The sequence below is a fragment of the Panthera leo genome, chromosome A3 (genome assembly GCF_018350215.1).
Source record: "Panthera leo isolate Ple1 chromosome A3, P.leo_Ple1_pat1.1, whole genome shotgun sequence".
Classification (NCBI taxonomy): domain Eukaryota; kingdom Metazoa; phylum Chordata; class Mammalia; order Carnivora; family Felidae; genus Panthera; species Panthera leo.
In genome coordinates this window covers 25021753-25048415 of record NC_056681.1, presented here as the reverse complement: position 1 = coordinate 25048415, position 26663 = coordinate 25021753, and the positions used below count along the sequence as shown (strand labels likewise).

The 26663-nt window shown below is 44.6% G+C and overlaps 1 protein-coding gene across 8 annotated transcripts in view; it reads left to right on the top strand.

The window, feature by feature from the left end:
* The first annotated feature begins 24509 nt into the window (after positions 1-24509).
* The window catches only part of RALY (RALY heterogeneous nuclear ribonucleoprotein), an 84561-nt gene continuing 82407 nt past the window's right edge, over positions 24510-26663 (top strand). The window contains exon 1 of one of the 8 annotated variants that reach the window (XM_042931187.1): positions 24510-24615. The gene's annotated coding sequence lies outside the window, so the exon portion shown is untranslated. The other 7 variants (XM_042931188.1, XM_042931184.1, XM_042931191.1 and 4 more) reach the window with 7 other exon arrangements.

Here is a 26663-nt window from a genome sequence, read left to right as displayed (position 1 = left end):
TTTCTCCTGTGAATACACCTTGCGTTGATTTGATTAGTAGACTAACCAAAAGAAACTAGAAGGATAGAATAAAATTTTTTCTTCCCCTATACCTCAAATAAATCCCAGTTGGGCATGGTATATAATTATTTTTAAACACTGCTGGATTTGATTTGCTAATATTTTGTTGAAAATTTTTACATCTAAATTCATGACAGCTATTGGTTTGTAATGTATCTTCTCCTTTCCATCCTTCAGAGTCTTCTTATGCTTGTTGTTGTGTTATGTCCAGGGTTTTTTAGTTAAGCAAGAAGACCTAGGAGAAATGAGGCTATTTCATTTTGGTGGAATCAGAAGTCCCACTCATTCCTTTTTATAATTGTGTACCATTGTTTATATACTGTAAATTATTTAACCAGTTTGTTAATGAACATTTAGATTCTTTCTAATCATATGCTGTTATGAACAATACTGCAGCAAATAACCTTGTGCATTCAGCATTTCACGCTTACTGGTAAATGTTGCTGTTATAAATTCTCAGAAATGGAGTTTTGGGGTCAAAGGGTATATGTATTTTAAATTTTGGCATTTCCAATTGCGCTCGATAGGGGTTGTACCAATTTATGTTGTTCATTAACTTTACCACAGATGAATGAGACTGCTGTGGGCTCACTAAGAGTGTCATGTTAAGGTTTTTGCCAATCTGTTGGTAAAAAACAGCAGATCAGTGTGTTTTGCACTTTTCTTACTCTGGGTTAATTTGAACATCTCTTCATGCACTTCCTTTGTTGATGAATTATCCATTTTTATCCTTGCCCATTTTAATATTGGGTTGTTTTTCTTTTTGCTTCCCAGAGCTCTTTGCATATCAAGGGATTAGCCCTTTGTCTGTGATATGAGTTACAGAAAAAATTTTTCCCAACATATTGTTTGCTTTTTAAATTTGATTCCGCGGGTGCCTGGGTGGCTCAATCAGTTAGGCGTCCAACTTCAGCTCAGGTCATGATCTCGCTGTTCAGAGTTCGAACCCCACATCGGGCTCCGTGCTGACAGCTCAGTGGCTGCAACCTATTTCAGATTCTGTCTCTCTCTCTCTCTCTCTTTCTGCCCCTCCCCCATCTATGCTCGCTCGCTCTCTCTCCCTCCCTCTCAAAAATAGATAAACATTCAAAAAAATTTAAAAAAAATTGATTCTGGTATTTTTGCCATGTAGAAGTCTTTTTCCCTTTCTTTCTCCCCCCTCATCTTTCTTTCTTTCTTCTTTTCTTTTTCTTTCTTTCTTTCTTTCTTTCTTTCTTTCTTTCTTTCTTCTTATGTCTGCTGTCTGTCAAATTTCTTTGGAATTTTAGTCATGATTAGAGAAGACTTTTTCATGCCAACGAAATAAAGGAATTTATGTTTTCTCCTAGTATCTTTATTTTTGAACTTAAATTTGATTCATGTTGAAATTATCTTGAAGAAGAGAGTGAAGAATGGATCTTTTCTTTTTCCCCACGTGGGCTACCTTGCTGTCCCATCAACTCTCTTGAAATAGTCTCTTTTTTCTCCTCTTGTGTGAGATGCCACCATTATCATATACTTAATTCCTTGTATTTTGGGTGTATTCTGGACTTTCTTTTCTGTCCAAGTAGTTACTCCCTATCTACTCATGTGACGTAGCTGCACTGTCTTGTTGTGGTTATGTAATAAGTTTGAATGTCTGATGCAGCTGGTTTTTCTCATTCTATTTTTCAGAGTTTTACCAGATATTCCTATTTGCTTATTTTTATTTTCTTCTTTTCTTTTTAGAGAGAGAGACCATGAGTGGGAGAGGGGCAGAGGGAAAGAGAGAGAGAGAAAGAGAGAGAGAGAATCTTAAGCAGGCTCCATGCTCAGCACAGAGCCCGACATGGGGCTCGATACCACGACCCTGGAATCGTGACCTAAGCCAAAATAGGAGTTGGAAGCTCCTATTTGTTTATTTTTCCTATGGAATTTAGAATCACCTTGTTTAGTTTTAAAAAATAACTTTGTTGGTATTTCTAGTGGCATTAGAATAAATGTAAATATAGTAAAAATGACATCTTTGTGTTATTGAGTCATTTTATACAAGAACATGTTTTTCTATTCAAATCTTTGATCTTCTTTGCTTAAATAGATAGATGATATAGATATATATTTTAAGTTTATTTATTTGTTATTTTGAGAGAGAGAGAGAGAGAGGATGCAAATGGGGAGGGGGCAGAGAGGGAGAGAGAGAGAATCCCAAGCAGTCTCTGCACTGTCAGCATGGAGCCTGATGCAGGGCTCAAACTCATGAACCGTGAGAGTATGACCTGAGCTGATGTTGGGTGCTTAACTAACAGAGCCACACAGGTGCCCCTGCTAATATATCTTTTTAATGTTTATTTATTTTGAGAGAGAGAGAGAGAGAGAGAGAGAGAGCGAGCGCACATGAGCAGGGGAAGGGCAGAAAGAGAGAGGGAGAGAGAGAATCCCAAGTAGGCTCCATGCTGTAAGCGTGAAGCCTGATGTGGGGCTTGATTTTATGAACTGTGAGATCATGACCTGAGCCGAAATCAAGATTTGGACACTTAACTGACTGAGCCACCCTGGTGCTCCTCTTTGGTAATATTTTAACATTTTCTGCATATAGGTCTTTTGTAAAGAAAGGATTAAATAATTCCTAGGTATTTTATAAAGAAATTATTAAATCTCTTTACAAAATGAATCCTTTTCCATCTTTTTTGTTGCTATTATAAATAGGAGATTTTTTTCCATTAGGTCTTCTACCTGGTTGATGTTTGCATATATGAAAGCAGTGGCTGTTTATTAATTCTTTACCATATTACTCTGCAAAATTCTTTTATTGTTTGCAACAGTTTCTCAGTTCATTCTCTTGGTGTTTCCAACTACATACTCCTTTTCTTCAAATAGTGATAGGTTTATTTCCCTCTTTCCCAATTTATACCTAATAAGATGGCCTAATAAAAAGATACCTCGGTTCTCTGCCTTTGTAATTCACCTAGGAAAGAGATACCTCAAAAATATAATGATAATGAAACATACAAAATGCAGAGTCAAGATAAGGAACTCAGGTGTCTGGAATCCCAGTCCAGGTTCATTTACAGTTTACTGTTCAGCCTCCCAAGTGAAGGCCCTGTCTGCCTTATCGTAAGTGTTACTTCTCAAATAGCCAGCTCAGAACTGCCTCTCAAAACCCAGCCATGATTTGTCCAGATTGGGCTGAACCAATTTAAGTAAACTCTAACTTAGTAGGGAGGGGATGAGAGGAAGGGTTCAAATGCTGGCTTTCTTGCTTTTGCATGGTGGCTTCTGTCTGAATTTTTTTTTTTTAAGTTTATTTATCTTTGGTAGAGAGGGTGAGACAGAGCATGAGCAGGGGAGGGGCAGAGAGAGAAGGAGACAGAGAATCCGAAGCAGGCTCCAGGCTCTGAGCTGTCAGCACAGAGCCCGATACGGGGCTCAAACTTAACAAATCGTGAGATCGTGACCTGAGCCAAAGTCAGATGCTTAACTGACTGAGCCACCCAGGTGCCCACTGCCTGAATCTTTACACTAGAACTTGCCCCACTTTCCAGGGCATCAAGAGCTAGGAAAATCCAACAGAAAGATCCAGAACTTTTGCTGCAATATATGGCCAAGGTATATTGTTAAATAAAATGTTTTTGTTACAAAACAATATACCTGGGGCACCTGGGTGGCTCAGTCTGTTAGGTGTACAACTCTTGATTTTCACTCAGGTCATGATCCCAGGGTCATCGGATCGAGCCCTGCATCAGGCTCTGTGCTGAGCATGGAGCCTGCTCAAGATTCTCTCTTCCTCTGTCCCTCTCCCCTGCTTGCTCATGTGCTCTAAGATAAAAACAAAACAAAACAATGTACCAAATGTGCCTGTTTTGATTTTTTTTAAGTATGTGCATAGAGAAAGAGATCTAGGGGAATAGTCACTATGAGTATGTTAACAGCAGTTATTTCTAGAAGTTGAGGCTATGAAGAATATTTATTTTCCAAGTTATTTGTGTGTAATGTCAGGCATCTTTATGACAACCAGGTATTGATTTTGTCATTTAATAAAAGGGGTAAGGGTGCCTGGATGACTCAGTCAGTTAAGCATCCGACTTCAGCTCAGGTCATGATCTCATGGTTCGTGAGTTCATGCCCTGCATCAGGCTCTCTGTTGTCAGCACAGAGGCCGCTTCAGATCCTCTGTCCCCCCTCTCTCTGCCCCTCCCCTGCTGATGTTCTCTCTCAAAAATAAATAAACATTAAAAAAATTTTTAAATAAAAAAATGGATAACTCTAATACATACTAAAATGTTTGCTAATGAAATTATATGATGTCTGGGTTTTGCTTCAAAATAATTTGGGAGCAGGGTGCCTGGATGGCTCAGTCAGTAGAATATGCAACTCTCAATCTCAGGGTTGTGTCCCTGAGTTCAAGAACTCATGAGTTCAAGCTCCATGTTGGGCATGGGATCTACTATATAAATAGATGATAGATAGATAGATAGATAGATAGATAGATAGATAGATAGAAGGTGGATGTTGGCAGAGATGAAACTAGACTGTCCATAAGTTGGTAATCTTTGGAGTTGGGTGATGGGCACATGGGACTTTGTTAAATGATTCCTTCTACTTTTGTATATGTCTCAAATTTTCCACAATAAAATTTTTAAAAAGAGATCATTTTATAGACACAGATGTAAAGAGATATCCATCTGTGTTGTAGTTTTTTTAAATTTACAGAAATGTGTGTATAATGTTTTATCTGTGTGCCATGATACTTATATATTTATGTGAGTTGGTATATGTGGGGAAAAATCTGGAAGACTCAAGTAATAATAAGCACATATACTGAACACTTGAGTATGTCAGCAGCATCTTAAGTATAGACACCTCTAGTTTCTTTTTTAAAATGATATATTTAAAGCCACCAGCTGTAGGTCTTTTGGAATTTAAGTATTTACTAGCTCTATAAATTATTTGACATACCATCCATTAAGAGGTCATTTCTACATCCTTTCTTTTTGAGCCTGGGTGGACTTGAGTACAGCAGAACTGATTCAAGGTGATTTCAGAGGCTGGGTCACCAAAGACCCTATAGCTGCTGTCTTATTGCCTGAAACACTTGCTCTTGGCACCGTGAGCCACTATGTAAGAAGGTGATTACACTAAGTCTGCCATGTTATAAGGAAGCCCAAGCCACATAGAGGAGCCACGTGTAGGTGCTGTGGTCAACAGCCCCTAGTGAGTTCAGCCTTTGAGTCATGCCAGCCTAGGTGCCAGACATGTGAGGAGAGAAGCCTTCAGATGATTTCAGCCTCTGCCGGTTGAGTCACCTCCAACATTTAGAGTCTCCTTGATAAGTAAGGCCCTAAACATTGTGTCACAGAGAGAAATCATCCCCACTGTGCCCTGTATGAATTCCTGATCCTTAAAATCTGTGAGCATATGTCATTAAGTGGGAAGCTTTGTTATACAGCAATAGAAAACTGGAACATCCAGACTTTCCGTTATGTGAGATCATTACATTTGGTTCTTAGGGTTTAAGTTACTATAAAGATTTTTTTTTTTCTTAGTTCCAGTTAATCACATGTAACTTATACATACTTGTAATCTTGTTTAAGTATATTTTTAAGTTAGTCTATTCTTTTTCTTTAGATATGTCTTTAAAGAGGAAAACCTTTTTTCTAACACACATTAGAAGTAACTGCCACTAAAATTTAAAATCATGCTCTTTCACATATCATCTGAAATCATCTTGTGACCCACCAGTGATACGGCCTACTTTCTAGGAATCCCTGCACTAAGCTTTTCTTCTGATCACAAGGCTTCCTTCTAGCCTTTACATTTGAGAATTTATGAAGTTCCCTTTCCCAGGTTGGTGCCTCATGTTTCCCCAGGGGGCCCCTGCTCTCTGGAGGAGTTCACACACTTCATTCCTGTGCAGTGCAGGGGACAGGTAACATTCATGGGAGGTGACCCACGTCAGGAGCTGGGAAGGGACTGAGATTTGACCCTACTTACAAGCTGAGAAGTTAGGTGCTGGCTGAAGACAGGCTCCTGGGGCAGAGACAGGAACAGAGAGAGAGGGTGTAGCCAGAATGTCAGGCTTCCACTGATTCCCCATGTCTCCTAAGTCCCAAGGAGGTGATACAGGTAGGCCTGTGCACACAGTGACTTGTGTTTATAGGAGAAGAACATTGAGCTTGGAGAATGTACTGCTTTTACAGTGAGCAGTAACAGGCCTGCACTTTGTTGGAGAGAAAGACATCACTTCATCCTTCAAGGTTGCTTGCCTTCAACTCAACCCTGAAAATGGCCTGGATAAAGGGCAATCAGGGCCTGCATTCTTGGCATATCCAGTAAGAACATGCATGAGTGCTCAGGGCTCATGGTAGATTCCCTCTTCCAGCAAATCACACCTATGGATATCCCAATAACAAGCCCCATGACTCTGATCAGATAGGTTAGGAGGTGCTATGAGGTCTCAGAGCTGAAACTCCACCATTCTTTCTCCAATTCCTGAAACCATAGCATAAGGTCAGTGAGTTGTGGGGGCAGGGGAGGGTAATTATATTATAGTGTGCAGCTTGATTCTTAATCAGTAATAATAAAATCAGTTAAATTTTTTTTTTCAACGTTTTTTTTTTATTTATTTTTTGGGACAGAGAGAGACAGAGCATGAACGGGGGAGGGGCAGAGAGAGAGGGAGACACAGAATGGGAAACCGGCTCCAGGCTCCGAGCCATCAGCCCAGAGCCTGACGCGGGGCTCGAACTCACGGACCGCGAGATCGTGACCTGGCTGAAGTCGGACGCTTAACCGACTGCGCCACCCAGGCGCCCCATAAAATCAGTTATAATAAAAGGTTAAAGATTCACTCTATTTAGGTATTTGACTTTTATTAGTAAAATAACCCAAATGTTACCTGGGTTTGCCAGTTTGTATATTTCAGGGAATTCACACTAATGCCTTGAATCAATTAGCTATTGCTATAGTAATGTCACACAACATCAACCTCAAACACCTGGTGGCATATGATATTTGGCTTTTAGTTTTTAGTTTCCTGGTCAGCTGGACATCTCTCTTTCACTCAAAAAGTTGGCTTGGGTGGCTCTACTCCCATGTGTCACTCATTCTAGAACCAGAGGGCTAACCGGAACATATTTCTCCCTTGGTGAGGACTAAATTGCAAGAGAGCATGCCCAACTACACAAATATATTTTAAGCCCATTAGCCAAAGGGAGTATAATGGCCAAGCCCAAAGTCAAAGTGGTGAGGAAGTAAAGTCCACCCATGGAGGTGGAGGGAAAGGGAGGAGATATTCCTGACAGCAATCTAATCTATCATCTATCAAAAGCCTATGGTTCCTCTTGTCATTTTTTATTCACATGGGACCTCAAGCCCTCTTTGCGAAGCCTTCCCCATATTCTCCCTTCAACCCCAAAGTATCAAAATACAATTAAGCCTCAAATGATAAATATTCACACAGTAGGTTCCTCCCCCACCTTCCAGAACAGGGCTTTAAGGAAACTTACATTCACTTTTCTCAATTAACCAACATTTCTTCCCAGTAATAAAAAAGAAATAAAACATTGGTGCCAAGTTTATGTTTCTAAGCTCCCTTCTCTGCCCACCAGGCTGGGGCCTGTTCTTGGAGGAATTGACAAATAACACCAGTGCTTTATGTTGAAGCTTTTACACACACACACAAGGCCTTCTGTTTGAGAGGAGATACACATTGTGCAATTCCTCATAAAGAATGGATCTGTTCTAGTTTTTATGGCTATTTAAAGTTATAAAAGGTAATACATTAATTTAGAAATAATTCAGAAAAGAGAGAGAGAATAAGAGTCAGAACAGTGCTAATGTGTCCAGTTTCTTTGCTGCCTCATGTAGTTAGAACATACCTAGGGTCTGGGCTTTATGAAGAAGTTAAATAATAAGTTCCTGACTCAGAGTGTTCTGTTATGGCAATACTTCTTCCTTAAAGCTCTTTTCCCCCTTTATCCCTGGTGTGTGTGTGTGTGTGTGTGTGTGTGTGTGTGTTCCCCAGAAGGCATTTCCTATATGCTTAAGTCCTAGCTATTGGCAGTCATCTCTATGTGGCCACTCCTCTGTTGTCCCAGCCCCTGACTGTGAGCATTTGTTGCCTGGGAGGCTACTTGAAAGCTCCTCACTCTTTTCCATTGCTAGGGATATCTGTATTAGTTAAAGATTCTTTGTTGGAAATTATAGAAACCCAGCTCTAACTAGTTTGAGCACAAAAGGGGATTTATTGGCTCACATAACCAAACTATGGACAGCACAGGGTAGAACTGATCCTAGTGGATTCAGATATCCAAATGCTGTCAGGCTCTTCTCTGTTTTACTTTTCTCTGCTGCTCTTTGCCTGTTGGGGCCATTCTTGCTTATCACAGATGGTCTTTTTCCCCAGGGAGGGGAATGTGGCCTCTAGCAACTCTAGAAGCCTTTCAGCTTCAGTAACTCCTGAAGAGAGCAACTCCTGAAGGGAAAAAAACTCTCCCTTAGCTCTGGTGGGTGAAATTCCAGGAGATGTCTCTAACTGGCCTAATTTGAGTCACATGCTCATGGCAACCATCAGGACTTCATTTCCAGAATAAAGGTGGGAAGCACTGGCATGGCCATTGGGGAAACCATTGGGAACCATGAAACCTCTTTAGTTTACTTGAACTATAGTGCTCCTTATGAGAACTAAGAAGTTGGTACTAGGCCCTTTTCCCAGTCTGTACCTTAGGAGGCCCATCTATACACTGGCAGGGGGTGGGGTGATCTGGGAGACTTCCCATATGGGTGTCCTGTGATCCCATTATAAAATAACACAATATTCTGGGAGGGAATTCCCTCTCACACTCTCTTTGGGGGCCCTCTGTATTTGGTCTCTGTGGGTTACTGGGTGGGGCAGGTTCAATGCCACCGGGGTAGCTGTCCTGCTACATGAAACTGGATTGGACAGCAGTTGCTCACCTATTTGGGGCAGTAGGGCTGGGAAATATGGTTGCCCACTGTCCCTGGGCCCCTGGGAGGGCTGGTTCCTGGCTAGCTTCACCGCAATTGTGACTGCTTAAAGCTTGGGGCATTTTGACCTTAACATGAGGGTTGGAACTCACAGCCTTGCGTTCTAGAGCTGCCTCTGCCATGCCATCAATTAATTCCCTTCTATTATCCCCTTGCCTCTTCAAGTTCTCTTCAGGTATATCTCTACTCACCTAGAAGCTTTAGTGAGTAATGTCGAATTTTCTGAAGATTGGTCCTCTGTCAAAAGATTGGCATCTAACTGTACATTTATTTTAAAGTAAATGAAAATGTTTGAGATACATATACATCATATATTATTAATTAATTAATCCATATTTGGACTAATATATATATTAAAAATTTTTAATGTTTATTTTTAAGAGAGACAGACAGAGCATGAGTGGGAGAGGGGCAGAGAGGAGACACAGAATCTGAAGCAGACTCCAGTCTCTGAGCTGTCAGCACAAAGCCTGAGGTGGGCTCAAACCCATGAACCGTGAGATCATGACCTGAGCTGAAGTCAGACACTCAACTAACTGAGCCACGCAAGCATCCCTGGACTAATATATTTTTTTAAATGTTTATTTATTTTTGAGAGAGAGAGAAGGAGAGCATGAGCAGGGGAGGGGTAGAGAGAGAGGGGGACAGAGGATCAGAAGCAGGCTCTGTGCTGACAGCAGATAGCCCAATGTGGGGCCCAAACTCATGAACTGCAAGATCATGACCTGAGGTGAAGTCGGATGCTTAACCGACTGAGCCACACAGGTACCCCTAGACTAATATTTTTGATGCACTGATCAAATATCTGTCTGGATAGCATGAGATTAAGGGGCTTCTACCATATTTGCTTATTGTCTATCATCACCCAATATGACATTTAAAAACTATTAAATGGATGATGTCTTAGGGTTTGCTCAGTTGCAGACCTTAGGGCAAGAATTTGAGACCAAATAGTTAATTTGGGGGATGATCCCAAGAAACATTGTTAGTAGGGTGAGCAAGGCAGCAAAGGAGAGGATGCCAATAAATTATGTGTGACTATGTAATTTAATTTACCACTGTGGGTAATTGGAGCTAATCCCACCGGGGAACTCTGGGAGACAAGAACACCCTTCTGAGTTATACAATGGGTGAGGACACTGGGGTAGCCATCAATTTCCCATCTGTAATTGGTTGAAAGATATTTCTGTGGATATCATTGTTAGTAATTCTGCATTGTCTAATGCATGGGCCAAGCATGATCCTGTGGCTGAGTCTTTTGGGTCATAGCTGTAGTAATCATCTTGGAGCATGGAGGTGAGTGCTGAGGAGATATGGGAGGGATCTGGCTTTTGGCTACAGATGGGTCTTCCTTTCCCTAAGCCATGATTTCCATTGAATCAGTGGGGAGGGGAGGGTGGTCCACATATGGGTCCACATGCTGTCCCCCGACTTCTTAAGTAGCTGTCCTAGAGGGCAGGACAAGGATCCATGTGTGGAGTAGCTGACACCTAGATATAACCTTGAGTTGAGGAAGGGATGGGGGCCAAAGAAAGATGAGTTTTTAACTCAAAAGATACTAAATACCTACATGAAATTGTTTTCAACTGGCAGAGACTAAGTCACTGCTACTAATCAGGTTTATATTTTTCTCTCTCAATAATAGATAATAATAATAGATATTAAGTCACTTATAAGAAGTAACCTATACATTTTTTTGTGTGTGCCTATGAGTTGTAGAGGGTAGACTTCAATCCTCCCATAAATACAGTCCCCATGAAGGGAGGGCCTTTACCTGCTTTGGTCTTCACCATATTCATAGTCCATGGCATTGTGCTCAGCACATAAAAATGCTGATGAAATATTTGTTGCATGAATATATACTCTATACTTCCCTACCAGTGTCCCCTTCCCTTCTGAGATCCAAGCCATTTCATTTCAATTAGTTTATCGCAGCTTCACCCAGAACTGGGCAGAAGTGCTGGTATTTTCTCTCGGACAATTAAGCTTTTTAGTAGAGAGCCAGGGTGTGAGGGGATGCTCTCTGCACCCCATGCAACCATAGTGGGACTTCTAGAGAATAGTGAGGCTGCCAGAGCACTGGTTGGTAACTGAAGGACTATTTTGTGTCCCTTCAATTTAATGCCCTCTTAATTGATATAAATAATGGCTCAGTTGTCACTTGCTGCCACTACATTTCTGTCTCTAAAGCTCATTATGATTAGGGATGAACAGCCCTCCTCCATCCTCTATGTCCCCATAGTCATAGAGTAGAGCTCCATGGATCCCAGGCCCAGCACTGCCCCTTTCTAGTTGGATGAACTTGGACAAGTTGTGTTCCCTCTCTGAGCCTTGGATTCTTTATCTGGATGGGGCAGCAGCCTTGAGGATGGTCCTAGGCTCTTCCCTTTACATAGCCTCTCATCATGATGCAAATATATGTGACTCTTCAACATTGAGGTCACACACCTCTTCACCAGCAGGGATCCCCTTAATGATGTGGGTCTGAAGTCAGCCAGATCCTAATCCTGGATTCATATTTACCACCTCTTCCTAGCTGTGTGGCTTTAGACAAGTCACAACTTCTATGAGCTGCATTCTTTTTTTCCAATTAAAACACACACACACACACACACACACACACACACACACACGCACACACACACATCCTCAGATGCCAGGCACTATCCTAAGACTGCTGAGGTCAAATCCTGGATCTGCTACTTGGTAACTATATGACCTTGGGCAAGTCTCTTAACCTCTTTGCTCTCAGTTTCCTCATCTGTTAGGTGGGAGTAATAATAATAACATTTTCCTCCAGGGATGCTGTAAGGAGTAAGTGAGTTAATACATATGAAGCACTTAGAACTGCGCCAGGAACATAGCAAATGCTGATAAATGTTTGCTGTTATTACGGCTACCCATCTCACTGAAACTTTATAACCCACTCTAGGAAGAGGTCTGACTTTCCCCACTCTAAATTGAGGGTAATAATACTCACAGCATAGGTGGTTATGATTATGAAAAGTAACATAGGCAAAATAACACTAGGTCATATTTATCAAGTACTATGATGAACCAGATATTATGCTGTATGAGTCAGAAATGTACTTGGCAGCAAGAAGCAGAAATTGAAAGTAACAGTGGCACAAATATATAGAGCTTCATTTATGTCACATAAGAAGTCTGGAGGAATCCAGGCTCTTTCTGTCTTTCTGCTTTGCCATTCTTATCAAGTTAATCTTTGTTCTCAGGATTTCAAGATGGCTGCTGTGCCTCTGTGCATCACATCTGTGTTACAGACAGAACACAGGGGGAAGTACAAAAGGCTGAAGGAGGAGAGTTGTCTGTCTCTAAAAACAAAACAAAACAAAATAAAACACCCCAAAAAGACCTTTTCTGGAGGTACATTTATTATGATGAGCACTAAGTAATGTATAGAACTGTTGAATCTTATATTGTATACTTGAAACTAATATAATATTCCATGTTAATGACATTTAAATTAAAAAAACACTTATCTGGTAAGTAACACCCAGAAAATAACTTAAAAAAATTTTTTTTAATCTTTATTTATTTTTGAGAGAGAGAGAGACAGAGAGTGAGCAGGGGAGGAACAGAGAGAGAAGGAGACAAAGAATCCAAAGTCAGCTCCAGGCTCTGAGCTGTCAGCACAGAGCCTGACATGGGGCTCGAACCCACGAACTGCGAGATCATGACCTGAGCTGAAGTCAGAAGCTTAACCAACTGAGCCACCCAGGTGCCACCCAGCAAATAACTTTTTAAAAAAATGTTTATTTATTGGGACACCTGGGTGGCTCAGTCAGTTCGGCGTCCAGCTCTTGATTTCAGCTCAGGTCATGATCTTACAGTTCATGAGTTTGAGTCCCACATCAGGCTCTGTGCTGACAGTGCAGAGCCTGCTTGGAATTCTCTCTCTCTCTCTGCCCCTCTCCTGTGTGCTCTCTCTCTCCTTCTTTCTCAAAATAAATAAACTTTAAAAAATGTTCATTTTCAATGTGAGAGCCAGTGAGCAAGTGGGGGAGGGGCAGAGAGAGAGGGAGAAAGAGAACCCCAAGTAGGCTCTGTGTTGTCAGCGCAGAGCCCAACTCAGGGCTCAATCTCACGAATGGTGAAATCATGACCTGAGCTGAAATCAGGAGTCAGACACTTAAACAACTGAACAACCCAGGCATCCCTATACCCAGCAACTTTCACTTCATGTGAACTACCTTCATGGTGATGTAGGCTGTAAACAATTGAGGGTAGCCAATTCACAATATCTGTCACATACACATTTTTCTGTTTAATTCCCAACAAAGAGACTGGAAACATTAATATTTGTTTTAAAAAGATGAGTAAAGTAAACTGAGGCCAGGAGAGGCAAGGGACAAACCCAAGGATACATAATTCACAAGTGGAAGAGTTAGGAGTCAAACCCAGGTCTATCTGGCTGGAAGGTCTGAGCTCTTCACCACTACGTGATACCATGAAGTGTCTACTCAGTAGATACTGAGATATTATTTCCCTTCCACTCCTGGCCCTCTGATGAGGTTCCAATAACTTTGGGCATTTGAGGCTAAACCTTTGCACCCCTTTCCCTGCAGCAGAAGTGTGGGCAGGCTGGACTCCATGGAAAAACATGGTGGCTATGCCCAAGGCTTCCTTGCTATTCAGGCTCTATGACCTGAGTGGGATAGATGGAACTGTTATGTGTGTGTAGGACAGAGGTAGGACAGGTAGGCATCCTTATTTGATGACAGTGTAAGCTCTGGCAGAGCATTTTGAAATAATGTGGTCAAAAGGTTTCAAAACAGCAGTCTGAAGACTAAATGGATGTAATTTTTTTGTCCCACACAGTATTTTTTTAATTCAAATGAATTCATCACATTTTAACATTGGGGAACTTCATATTATAACCTATATTTCCAGCCTCTCCAAGAGAAAAAAAAAAATCAGACAATCCAGCCATGCTGGGCCCAGTTTCCACATGGTGATACCCCATTAGATGGGTGTGTGCCCACCCACCACCACAGCCTTCCCCTAACTGGGCTGCTTCCCTTGTTAGTTATTTGCCCGGTTCCCATGAGCTTCTGAGTTTGTTTCCCCTTTACTGAAACGTTGGAAAGACTGAGACTTAGAGGGGGAAGTGGTTAGAGTTGTCTAAGCTCATATAGCCAAGAAATGGCCAATTTCAAACTGGGCCACTGTGACTCCCAGTCCAGTGCTCCTCCTATATGACACCTCCTTCTGCTGCTGTTTACAAATTTATTCCCCTGGATGGAAGCCATTGCAGTGGAAGATGCAGTGGAAGGAGCCAATTCAGAAGTGTAAGAGTGGGGAAGCTAGGCTTCTGCTTGGCTGAGGATATAGTTTCCCTTTTTTGGGTCTCTGCTTTCTCATCTATAAAATAAGGATAATAACAATCCAACTCTCTGAGGTGTGGGAAGGCTTTGGGAATTGTATGGAGCTAGGAAAGGTTATTGAGCATTATTGCTGTTTTTTAAAATTTTTTTGAGAGAGAGCCAGAGAGAGAGAATGAGAGTGAGCATGAGCGGGGAGGGGCAGATAGAGGGGGAAACACAGAATCTGAAGCAGGATCCAGTCTCTGAGCTGTCAGCACAGAGCCCAACACAGGGCTAGAACTCACAAACTGCAAGATTATGACCTGAGCCGAAGACAGATAGCTTAACCAACCCAGCCACCCATGCGCCCCATTATTGCTGTTTTGATTGTCCGTTGCTATGTAAAAAAGCACCCCTAAACCTAATAGTTTAAGACAACCATTTTATTTGTTCATGATTGTGCAATTTAGGCTGGACTCAAGTAGGTGGTTTTTCTACACTTCTTGCTGGTGATCATTCCGGTGGTTGTATTCAGCTGGCAGGTTGGTGGATGGCTAGGATTCTGACTCTTCATTTGGTCTCTAGACATTCTTCTTACATGGTTGTTCAGGACCCCCAGGAATGAGCATTCCAAGAGGATAAGCCAGTGTGTAAGCATCTATTAAGTCTCTGCTTGCATCATACTTGCTAATGTCCCATTGGCCAAAGTTGGTCACATGGCCAAGCCCAGTGTCAGTGTGGGAAAAGACTACATAAGAATGACTATTGGGAAGTGTGGCTCATTGGGGGCCTTAAAGTAATGGCATAGCACAATTATTTCATGGTGTCTGACCAATGGCTAGAATAAGGCAAGTGTGCCTTCACCTGCAGCATGAAATTTGATGGTCCCTGAGTCTCCCTACTCAGAATTCTCTCTCCTGATGAACTGGCCCAGAATCTGATGTTACCTTTGCTTTGCAGCTTTGGCCTGGCAAGACTAGGCTTTCAGAAACCAGATTAGGTTTTAAACTGTGGTACTAATCCAAGTGGCTGATATGGCTGTCCATATGTGGAGGATTCCATAGTGGGCAGGGGGACAGAATGTCCTGATTGGGCAGGTCAGGGTCGGGTGCCATCAACAGAGCCAGAGGAATGGAGTCAGACCATTCTAAACTTATAATAGTAATATATATATAATATATATATACATATATATAATATATACATATAATATAATATATATTTATAAACATTTATGTACAATATATGTTTATATTATAAATATATTACAAACATTTTATATTTATAAAATATTATTTATATTTATAATAATATTTATAATAAATAATATATATATTTTTTTAATGCTTATTTTTGAGAGAGAGCGACAAAGCATAAACAGGGAGGGCAAGAGAGAGAGGGAGAATCTGAAGCAGGCTCCAGGCTCTGTGCTATGAGCTGTCAGCACAGAGCTTGATGCTGGGCTCAAACTCACGAGTCGTGAGACCATGACCTGAGCTGAAGTCGGACACTTAACCAACTTAGCCATCCAGGCACCCCTATGATAGTAATATTAATAAGAAATGACTGTAGTGAGTGTTTACTGTGTGCCAAGCACTCTTCTAAACACCTTAAGTGAATTAACTTATGTAACCCCTCAACAATTCTATGAAGTAGATATTATTCTCTGTGTTTCTTGTATGAGGCACAGAGAGGCTAAGAAACTTGCCCAGGTTCACACAGCTAATAAAGAGCCAGGATTCAAACCCAGGCAGTCTGACTTTAGAAACCACACTCTCTATGGCCTGGATCAAGAATGGGAGTGGAGGTTCATAGGAAAGACAGGTGCTGATATCAAGAAAAGGGGAAATGATACTGTGCAGGCAAAAATAGTATCTATAATCTACACCACCCATTAATACCCATAAAAAGATAATGTGCCATTTAGAGCACAATTTAAAGAACACTTTGTGTTCTTTATGCAGATACCTGAGAACTTGAATATCTTCCTGTCTCCTCCATCGTGATTCTTTAAGTCTCAGGGTCCCCTGGTTGGATCCCAGCTAAATTCTTGGGCCACCTGGTCAAGAATTCCTGAGGTACAGCAGCAAATAAAAACATCTGATCGAGAACTCTTAAAAGAATATGGAGAAGTGGATTTTGAGAAATAGATGGAGAACATGAAGGGGAAGGTAGTGGATGACTCCTACAGAAATACACCTGGGAGGCAAGGGCTGAAGCAAGGTCGATGGGAAAGTCTTGGGAAGTGTGTGTGACTCTTCTGAATGTTGGGGTTGGGAAAGGGGGTGGCATGTATCTGCCATTTCCTGGGCATTCAATCTTTTTTTTTTTTTTTTTTTTAATTTTTTTTTCAATGTTTTTTATTTATTTTTGGGACAGAGAGAGACAGAGCATGAACGGGGGAGGGGCAGAGAGAGAGGGAGACACAGAATCGGAAACAGGCTCCAGGCTCCGAGCCATCAGCCCAGAGCCCGACGGGGGGCTCGAACTCACGGACCGCGAGATCGTGACCTGGCTGAAGTCGGAGGCTTAACCGACTGCGCCACCCAGGCGCCCCCATTCAATCTTTTTTTAATAAGATGCTCTAGAGATGGCTTTTCTTGTTAGAACAAATGTCACAGACACAAAACCTTTCTTGTTTATATTTCTTCTAATGTGCTTCTGCTTGAGCAAGTGAGCCCCTAATGTCAATTTCAATTAATGTCGCTGCATCTGATCTTGGTGTTGCAGCTTATGGATGCAGTGGTGAGGGTGGAGCTGGGGTGGTGGTGGAGAAGGTCACTGGGAAGTGGGAGGAGGTGTCCTCTCTTGTTAGGAGGCTAGAAGTCCCTGGTGAAGGAGGCATTGGGAGGGAAGGTATGGAATGATTTGCTTCCTACTTAATGAAGATCATACTTTATTTATTTATTTATTTATTTATTTATTTATTTATTTATTTTTAAACGTTTATTTCTGAAACAGAGAGAGACAGAGCATGAACGGGGGAGGGTCAGAGAGAGGGAGACACAGAATTCAAAGCAGTCTCCAGGCTCTGAGCTGTCGGCACAGAGCCCGATGCGGGACTTGAACTCATGGACCGCGAGATCATGACTTGAGCCGAAGTCGGCCGCCCAACCGACTGAGCCACCCAGGCGCCCCGAAGATCATACTTTAAAGATGCCAGCCTGTTTACTATTGATAAATTTGGAGACCCAGTTGTAAGGAAAAGAGGAGAGATAGGGCTCTAGGGCTGAGCCAGTGAAGAATGAGACAAACAACCTTCTGTTGACCTATGAGAGCTTCCCCCATTACCTTCAGCCACCAGTAGCAGGGGTGGGGGCCATATGTTCCAGCCCTGCTATCTGCTGTCATGGTGGCGGGGGCCAAGGGTGGGGGGGGATCCTGATTCTGCTGCATGTACTTCCCCTCTCCCAGCTAGGATGGCTCAAAGCTGGTAGTCTCACAACAGCACTTATGTGACCTGAGCTCAACACTGCAGTGGGATGGAGCAGAGTTTGGGGTAGAGGAAGAGCAAAGTTCAGGGGAAGGTAGAGACAGTGATAGCTTGCCCCCTCTCCCTCCTTCTCTTCCTTTCTTTCTTCCTTCCTAACAAAGGGGAATCTTTTGTTCAGGAAAGATACAGATTTATGTTCTCCAAGAGAAGAGCCTCAGGAACAATTTTTTTTCCTTTGAGAAGTCAGAGTTCTTGTTTTTTATCCTTTTTATCATCAACAATAATCATTAGAAGAGCTTACTATTTTTTGAGGACCTTCTGTGTGTCAGGGACACTATACACATTGTTAGTCTTCCCGACTTTCAAGGTAAATGTAATTTATGCCTATTTTACAGAGGAGAAATTGGGGCTTAGAGAGCTTGAGAACTTGTCCAGTAAGAGGCAGGGTTGGGTTGGAACTGAGGCCTGTTCATTCGATTTCTGACTCTGATGTCATCAATTACTCTACACTTGGGAGGTTTGGGCTCCTGGCTAAGATTTGCCAATAGAGGGTACATCCAAAATGAGAAATGTCCTCTATTAGTCTCAGATGTCCATACTGGTAAGGATTAAACAGAGTTTAACCTGCCCTGGACTAGAAGTCAAGATGAGAGGTCTCCCTGCCCTGGTTCTGCAACTCTTCTGATGGGCAGTTTTCAGCTTTCATGACATAGGAGTTACCCTCTCTAGGTCTCATTTATTTGTAAAATGGGCGAGTTGGGCTAAATACCTACAACGATCAGTTCAGTCCAATCCAATCGGATAGCACTTATGGGGGCTTCTTGTTTGGGTGTGCCGGAAGGATACAAAGACTGACAAGACATGCCTCCATTCTCTAGGTAAGCCGGATGCATGTTCTCTAATAGCTATAAATAAAGGGCAACAAAGCATGGAGAGTGGAGCCTTTCATTTAAACTTAGCTAGTGGCAAGTGTGCTAGGGGCAAGTGTGTGTGGCGGGGGAGAGGAGATAAACTTCCTGAGAGAAATTTTCCTCCCCTTCTTTGACCCTGTGGTTCCAATGCCATCTTTGTATCCGTCCCACATCCTTACTGACAATGATTGATTACAGATTGGGCACCTGGCTCAAGCTGGGCCAGTCACAATAACTGACCCCAGCAGCAGTGGATAATTGGTCCAAGGATGAGCATGCACTCATGTTGGGTCAAAGTTCTTCCCTGAAATTCTGTCATTAAGACCAGAAACAGAAAGCTTCAGGCTCTCTGGTGGAGCAGCTAAGAGTTGAATGCTGAGCTGCTGCAGCTGAGTGTCCAGCCTTGAGAAAAGCTTACTTGCAGAGAGAAGGAGAGTCAAGGGCTAGCGAGGGTCCTAGCAACATCTAAGTCTCTGACCCTGGCACTTCAGTTCTCTGACCTCCCAATACATTCCAGATAGATTCCTTTTCTACTTCTGTAGGTCTAAGTTCAATTTCTCCCCCTATTGGTCACTGAGAATCCTATCTCTATGCTGGGATGGTGAGGGAGATTTGGGTCAATGCTGGGGGTGGGGGGGGCTACTCCTCACCCCAATCAGGGAAGGACCAAGAGAGAGTTTATTCTCAACCTGGTGGACAGGAAGGAGGGAATGGCATTCCCACTGTAAAGTGCATTAATGTGGGAGGCAGGAATCCCTTCCTGTCACTGAACCTTAGGCAAATTTCTGTGCCTTTCTGAGCCTCAGAAACTGAGGCTGTAAAAACAGATTTTACATATCTGTAAAATGGGACCTGGAATATAATGATGATTCTCAAATTGTGTTCTGCAACACCCTGGAATTTTGTGGAGGGACTACGGCTTAAGGAGGGTAGTTTGTGGCTGGGGGGGGGGTGGTGGTGAGGCCTAGTAGGCTGGACTCTGGGTTCCCCTTTCCTACTTCAAACAAAGCCACCTCTCTCCCGTTTTATGCATTGCCTTTCTGTAAAAGGTCTGGCTTCAAAGAAGGCTCTATAGCTTAACTGGTTTGAAACCCCCTGGATGAGATGTCTTTGAAGACCTTTCTAGTTCTAGTTCATGATTTCATGGGTTACAGGAAAAAGAATAACTCTCACACTGATGATAAAATTATTTTGAGTGTTTGTTGTACGTCAGGCACTGTGCTAAGTGCCTTATGTGCATTTATTTATTTATTTATTTATTTATAGTTTTTTATTTTGAGAGAGTGTTCTTGAGCATGAGTGGGGGAGGGACAGAGATAGAGGGAGAGAGAGAATTTCAAGCAGGCTCGGCACTGACAGTGTGGAGCTACATGACGGAATTGATCTCACAAACCGTGAGATCATGACCTGAGCTGAAATCAAGAGTTGGATGTTTAACAGACTGAGCCACCCAGGTGCTGCTACATGCATTTATTTTTAAAAATCCTTACAGCAACTCTATAATGTGGGGAATTAATTATCCCCATTTTGCAGATAAGAACCTGAGACTTGAGAGGTGGGGTAAATTGCTTAAGAGCACACAGCTGGTAAGTAGTGATGGGAGGTTTGGACCCAAATTGATTAGAAGGCACAAACTAGCAATCACAGGCCAAATTCGGCCCTACGAGGTATGTCTTTTGGCCAGGGGAGTGCTCTTGTTTTAAAGAATTTGACTTAGTTGCCAGCACTTAAAAACCAGATGATTTCGTATAAAACTTTGAACTTAGAGCTTTCCTTTTTTTTTTTCCTTTTAAGACCTGGCAACTGGCAATACTGGGCACCTCTATCCCATATGAGTAGTAGCTGCCTCCTCTAGAGGGAGCATGAACTTGCTACAGGCCCTATTACTCATTATCTTATACCTAACCCACTTTGCTCATTTACTGTACCTGCTTGGCCCTGAGGCATCTGATTTTTCAACCCTTGTTCTAATGACAAGTCTTCCTCAATGACTTCTTACATCCCTCCATTTCCATCTGCTCCTTCTATGGGTCCTGCTGATTGTCCCCTGCCATCTCTCCCTTATCTGCTCATTCCTCTTCATTCACCTGCCTTCCTCACCTGCCTTCCTTCCGTGCCTCCAATGAAGACACCTGTTAGGTCATTCCGCTCTCCTCTTCTACATCCATCTTCCTAATCCTAGCTGAGGTAGCTTTATAAACATCATTGTCAAATTTTGAAGAGGGAGTCTCCTATTCAGGGTGAGCTCACAGGGCAGAAATAATTCCAATGGTGGGGAGAGGATGTGGTTGAATGTATGCCTTGGGGCTCAGAAGGCCTTGGGTTCAAACCCTGATTCCTTTGCCTACCATCTGTGAGACATTGGGCATGCCACATTTTTTTCATCTGTGAAATGAAGACAAAACGGACCCCAAAGTTGGACCAGATTACTTCTAAAGTTTCTTCCAACCTTGACACTATCATTTTTAAATGTTTATTTATTTTTGAGAGAGAAAACATAAGTTGGGGAGGGGTGGAGAGGGGGACAGAGGATCGATCTGAAGTGGGCTCTGTGCTGACAGCAGCAAGCCTGACACAGGGCTCAAACTCATGAACCAGGAGATCAAGACCTGAGCTGAAGCTGGATGCTCAACTGACTAAGCCACCCAGATGCCCTGACACTTTATCATTTTAAAGCAACCTCTGCTCAAAACTTTTCAGTGCTTACCACTGTCTACTAAGTTGAGTGTAGGTACCAATTCCTCCAGATCCTAGTTCTAGTCTACCTTTTGTATCTCATCTTTCCCATCTCAGCTCATACCTTATGCTGCAGAAACCCCAAGCTCTTACATTAATTCCTGCCTTTATGTTTGCTATAATGTGAGGCATTATACCTCCAGCTATTGAACCCTACTCATCTGTTAGGAAATCTGTTTTCTTCTTCTTCTTCTTTGAGAGAGAGAGAGAGAGAGAGAGAGCAAGCACAAGCAGGGGAGGGGCAGAGGGAGAGGGAGAATCTTAAAGAGGCTCCATGCCCAGTGAGGAGCTAGATCTCATGACCATGAGATCATGACCTGAGCCAAAATCATGACTTGAGTCCAAATCAAGAGTTGAACACTTAACTGACTGAGCCACCCAGGTATCCAGGAAATCTGTTTTTCGTTGTAAGTTACAAAAACACCAATTGAAACTATTCAAACTATAAAGACATGTTGGTTCATGGAAAAGTCCAGAGGTAGGTCAAGTTTCAGGTATGTTTTTAGCAGGTTTCTGGCTCATTTCTTCTACAGAGTTTTCTTAGTCCTGCCTTCCTCCATGTGATGGCTTTACTTCTTTGGGTGACTTCCCTCTTGGTGGCTTTGATGGTCAATTTTGTGTGTCAACTTGACTGGGCTAAGGTATGCCCAGATAGCTGGTAAAACATTTCTGGGTGTGTCTGTGAGGGTGTTTCTGGAAGAGACGAGCATTTGAATTGGTACCCTAAGATCACCCTCAACAATGCAGGTGGGTATCATCCAATCTGTCGAAGACCAAATAGAATAAAAATGCAGAGGAGGGCAAACCTGCTCTTAGCTGAACTGAGACATCCATCTTCTCTTTCCCAGGACATTGGACATCACCAATCCTGGTTCTTAGGCTTTTGTACTTGGACTGAATTATACCACTGGCTTTACTGGTTCTCTAGCTTACAGATGTCAGATCATGGGACTTCCTGGCCTCTATAACCATGTGAGCCAATTCCTATCATCTATCCCCATCTATATCTATATATCCTATTGGTTCTGTTTCTCTGGAGAACCCTAATACAGTGGTTAAGAAAAAATTCTGCCACAACTCCAGGCATCATAGCCTATACCACATGTCCTGAAGGCGATAGAATGCTTCTGCTTCATTCTTCTTCTTTATTGGACCAACAAGAGTAGGTCTTTGATAATTAGGAGACAGGTTAGTATAGTGTTCAGCATGCAGGCTCTAAAACTGGACTCTAGCACTTAGTAGCTGTGTGACCTTGGGAAAGTTAACCTCTGTGCCACAGTCTTCTCGTCTGTACAGTAGGGATTATAATAGTACCTACCTTGAGGGCTGCTGTGGGAATTAAATACGTTTGAAAAATGCTTAGCACATTTCCTGGCAACTAGTAAATACACCACATTAGCTCGTGTTGCCAGTGTATTCTTCAGAAACATCTCCCTTCATACTGTAATCTTCAAGGATTCTTCTGGACAACACAGAGTATTCCTAACACGTCTCTGTTTAATTCATAGCCATCCATTCAACAAATATTAGTTCTAGGGACTGAGGAATGAGCAAAATGGACAAAATCCTGTCTTTGTGAAGTTCACAAAAAAAAGTAGTAGAAGGTGGGGATGGGAGAGGGACAACAAACAAATAAACAGTATTTAAGGTGGTAATGAATGCTACGGAGAAAAATCCAGCAGGAAAGAGCACAGAGAAGTAGGGTGTTGCTATTTTAAGTGTGGGCCAGGGAAGGCTTCTCTGAGGAAGTGACATTTGAATGGAAACCTGAAGGAGTGAGCCATGCCCACATCTGGGAGGAGGGCATTTGAGGCACCTGCACAGGGAGGGTGCAGCACCACAGCCAGCACCTGGTGGTGGGGCTGATGGGAGGGCAGAGAGAGCCTCTCAGAAGAGGTGTTCCTGAGTTGAGTTTTGAAGGATGAACAGGAAGTATCTAGGCAGAAGAGGAGGTGCAGTCCAAGTGGAGAATGTGCTACAGCAGAGGGTGCTGAGAGACTGTTGTGTATTCAAGTGCACTTGGTAAGGCCAGTATAAAGGGAGGGAGGTGAGGAGCCAGGAATGGCCAGAAACAGAGCAGAGGAGATTGGCAGGGACCAGTTCCTTAATTGGTTGGTTGATTGATTAATTCACTCAAGTGTTTACTGAACACCAGGTCTATACCAGACATTGCACTAGGTAACAATTGCATTGTTACCAGACAATGATGTACGCAAGCAGTCAAAGATGCTTGGTCTCATGGAACTTACCTTCTAGTGGGGAGACAGACAAAAAACGCACAGACTAATAAATGACAAGACTAAGAAATACCATGAAGGAAATGAATAAGAGACTAAACTAGAGAACATCTTTAGCTGGGGTGGGAAAGGCCTCTCTGCGGTGATATTTATTTATTTATTTTTTTAAATTTTTATTAAAAAAATTTTTTTTTAATGTTTTTTATTTATTTTTGAGACAGAGAGAGACAGAGCATGAACGGGGGAGGGGCAGAGAGAGAGGGAGACACAGAATCGGAGGCAGGCTCCAGGCCATCAGCCCAGAGCCCGACGCGGGGCTCGAACTCGCGGGGCTCGAACTCGCGGGGCTCGAACTCGCGGGGCTCGAACTCGCGGGGCTCGAACTCGCGGACCACGAGATCGTGACCTGAGCCGAAGTCGGACGCTTAACCGACTGAGCCACCCAGGCGCCCCTGCGGTGATATTTAAACAGAGACTTGAGGCAGAAGAAGGAACCAGAAGTTAGAACATGTGGAGGAAGAACGTTCTTGTCCTTGGTCTCAGTATCACTATTTCTCCAATTGGACTTCTCTTCCTTTGAAGGGAGACACGGCGTCATCAAATAATACAAACGGAGCTATAATTGCTGGTTTCGCAGGGTGAGGATTCCATTCAAACTCTGCCCTGTTAGGACTCCCGTCCTTAGGTGGGTTCTGGGGCAAGCGATGTGAAAAACACGATCATGAAATCACAGGTCTGCCACAAGATTTCGGACAATTCTCACCCTTCAGGGAAGTATAGCTGAGGACAGAAGGGCAACCTTCTCCTATGCTCTTTGAAGGCCCCTCCGCCTGTTCCGTGGAGGCTGGAACACTGATTTGGGTGAGAGTTTACGACAGGAGAAATACTCAGGAGAGAGGACCACCACCCAGATCAAGTTATCAATCAAACGTTTCCCGCACCCTAGAAGGGTAAGCGTACTTCAATTTAACCTCCTTTGTAGGTGGGAGTGGCGCCTCCTCTCCAAACCCAACCCAACGGCTGCCTCTCCGCCCCGTCCTAGCCTAGGCTGAGAGGAACTATCCTCGTCCTCTCCACGCACCTGGTTCGCTGAAAGCGAAAGGACCTAGGGCTCCTCCCCACGCCATCTCTTCCGCACCCTTCGGTACCGCCCCCCGCCAACCTGTTTGGGCCCTGTCTCCAGACCCCGCCCGTCTTCAGCACCAGCCAGCCGCTCTTGCTTTGGGTCACGCCTCCTTCCGGCTCTTCCCCAGAGTGGCCACCTTTAAGCCCCCACCTCCCTGCTCCGCTTCCGGGCACGCCTCCTTCTGTCCCGCTTCAATTTTTCCTCCCTCCTGGGTTTCTCTTCAGCCACGCCTCCGGCCCCCTCTGCTAAGGGTGCCGCTTCGCCCAGCCTCGCCTCGGTCTCCCTCCACCTTTGACTCCTCCTACGGGCACGGCCTCCCTTTAGCTCCACCCACATCCCCTCCTTTCAAGCACGGCCCTGGCTCCTGGCTCGGCGTGGCCTCCACGGTCTTCCATACCTGCCTTGCGCTTCTCTCGTCTCCGGCCTCACCACCCTCTCAGCCCTGCCCCGCCTTCGGCTCGCTTATTGGTGTAGCAGAGTCTCTCTTCCAGTCCTTAGCTCCGCCTCTCCAGCCTCCCTCCTCGGTCCCTCCTCCCTCAGTCAGGCCCCGCCCTGGCTCCGCCTGCCTCTTCTCCCCGCCGAAGCTCTGGACCTTTCCAAAGCGAGGCTGAGGGGGTGGGGAAAGCCCATGCGCCCGGGAAGCCGGGCTGTGTCAGGGTGGGGCTGCGGACTCCTAGCACTTGGGTCTCGGTGTCCTTTCCTGGAGAAAGAGGCAGGGGCGTGGAGGGAAGGCCCAGGGCCAGGGCTGGAACGGCGGGTGGGGCCAAGCTTAGGGAAACCGTTCAGGGCACCCCCACCCCCGCGCGCTTCAGTGGTGCCGGCCGAGGGAAGGACTCGCGGCTGCGGGGCTCGCGCCGCTGTCAGTGCGGCGGGGCGCGCGAGCGGCGCGGGCGCAGGGCGGGCTGAGCCGGGAGAAGCTAAGGGGGCGGTAGCGGCGGCGGGGGCGACTCCCGCGCGTGTGCTCAGCTCCTCACGCCGCGGCCGGAGCCGCCTTCTTCCTCCTTCGCTCCCTCCCTTCCGCCCCCGAGTGCGGCGGCACCGCCTCCTTACGCGCCGCGCGGCTTCCTCCAGACCTCTTGGCGCGGGTGAGTGGGAGCCACGGGCGTCTCCTTAAGGGTGCGGGGGAGTGTTCCTCTTTCCTTTTCGGCCGCCCACCTCTTCACTCGAGTTCCTGCCTATTTTTAGAAACTCTTTTTTCGGCCATTCTGGGCGTCCCAGGAGCGGGAGTAACTCCCGGCCCCCTCCGCCCGCACCTCCTCCCCATCCCCGGGCCCGCCGCCCCGGGTCGCTAGCCCGGCCCATCCTCGCCTGCCCCCGGCCGCCTAGCGTTCCCTGGCCGATTCCCCCTTGCGGGCCGGGCCTGGGCCAAGAGTTGGCGGGGTGGGCCCGCGCCCGCTCGGAAGTTGGAGTCTTTGTGCTCGCGCCCCGCCCCACCCGGCGAGGGGAGGAGGGAAGGGAGCGGAGGCCGCGCCGGGGAGGCCTGGGCGGGCTCGGTCCCGGCTCCAGCCCCGGCTTCTTCCAGCTCTCCTGCCCGACCCGGCTGGGTCTGCGGGCTCCCCGAGGTGCGCAGAACTGGCCCTGCCTCGCTCCCCCGGGCTTGAGCGCCGCCGCGGCCCCCGCCGCTGCCGTTCCTGGGCTCCTTGCGCACCTTGGGGCTCAGAGAGGAGCAACAACCGGTCCTCGAGCTGGGGCAGTGTTCTGCAATTCACGCAGCCCTCTGTGTGCAGCCGAGCTTTAGTTTGTCCCTCCGTAAAATTTGGGAAAGAAAGTCGCCTCGCAGCATGTTTGTGGATTTAGGAAACTAATACGTGAGAGAAGTGTTTAATACCAACAGGTAACATTTAATGGACTTGACTAGGAACTTTGTAAGCC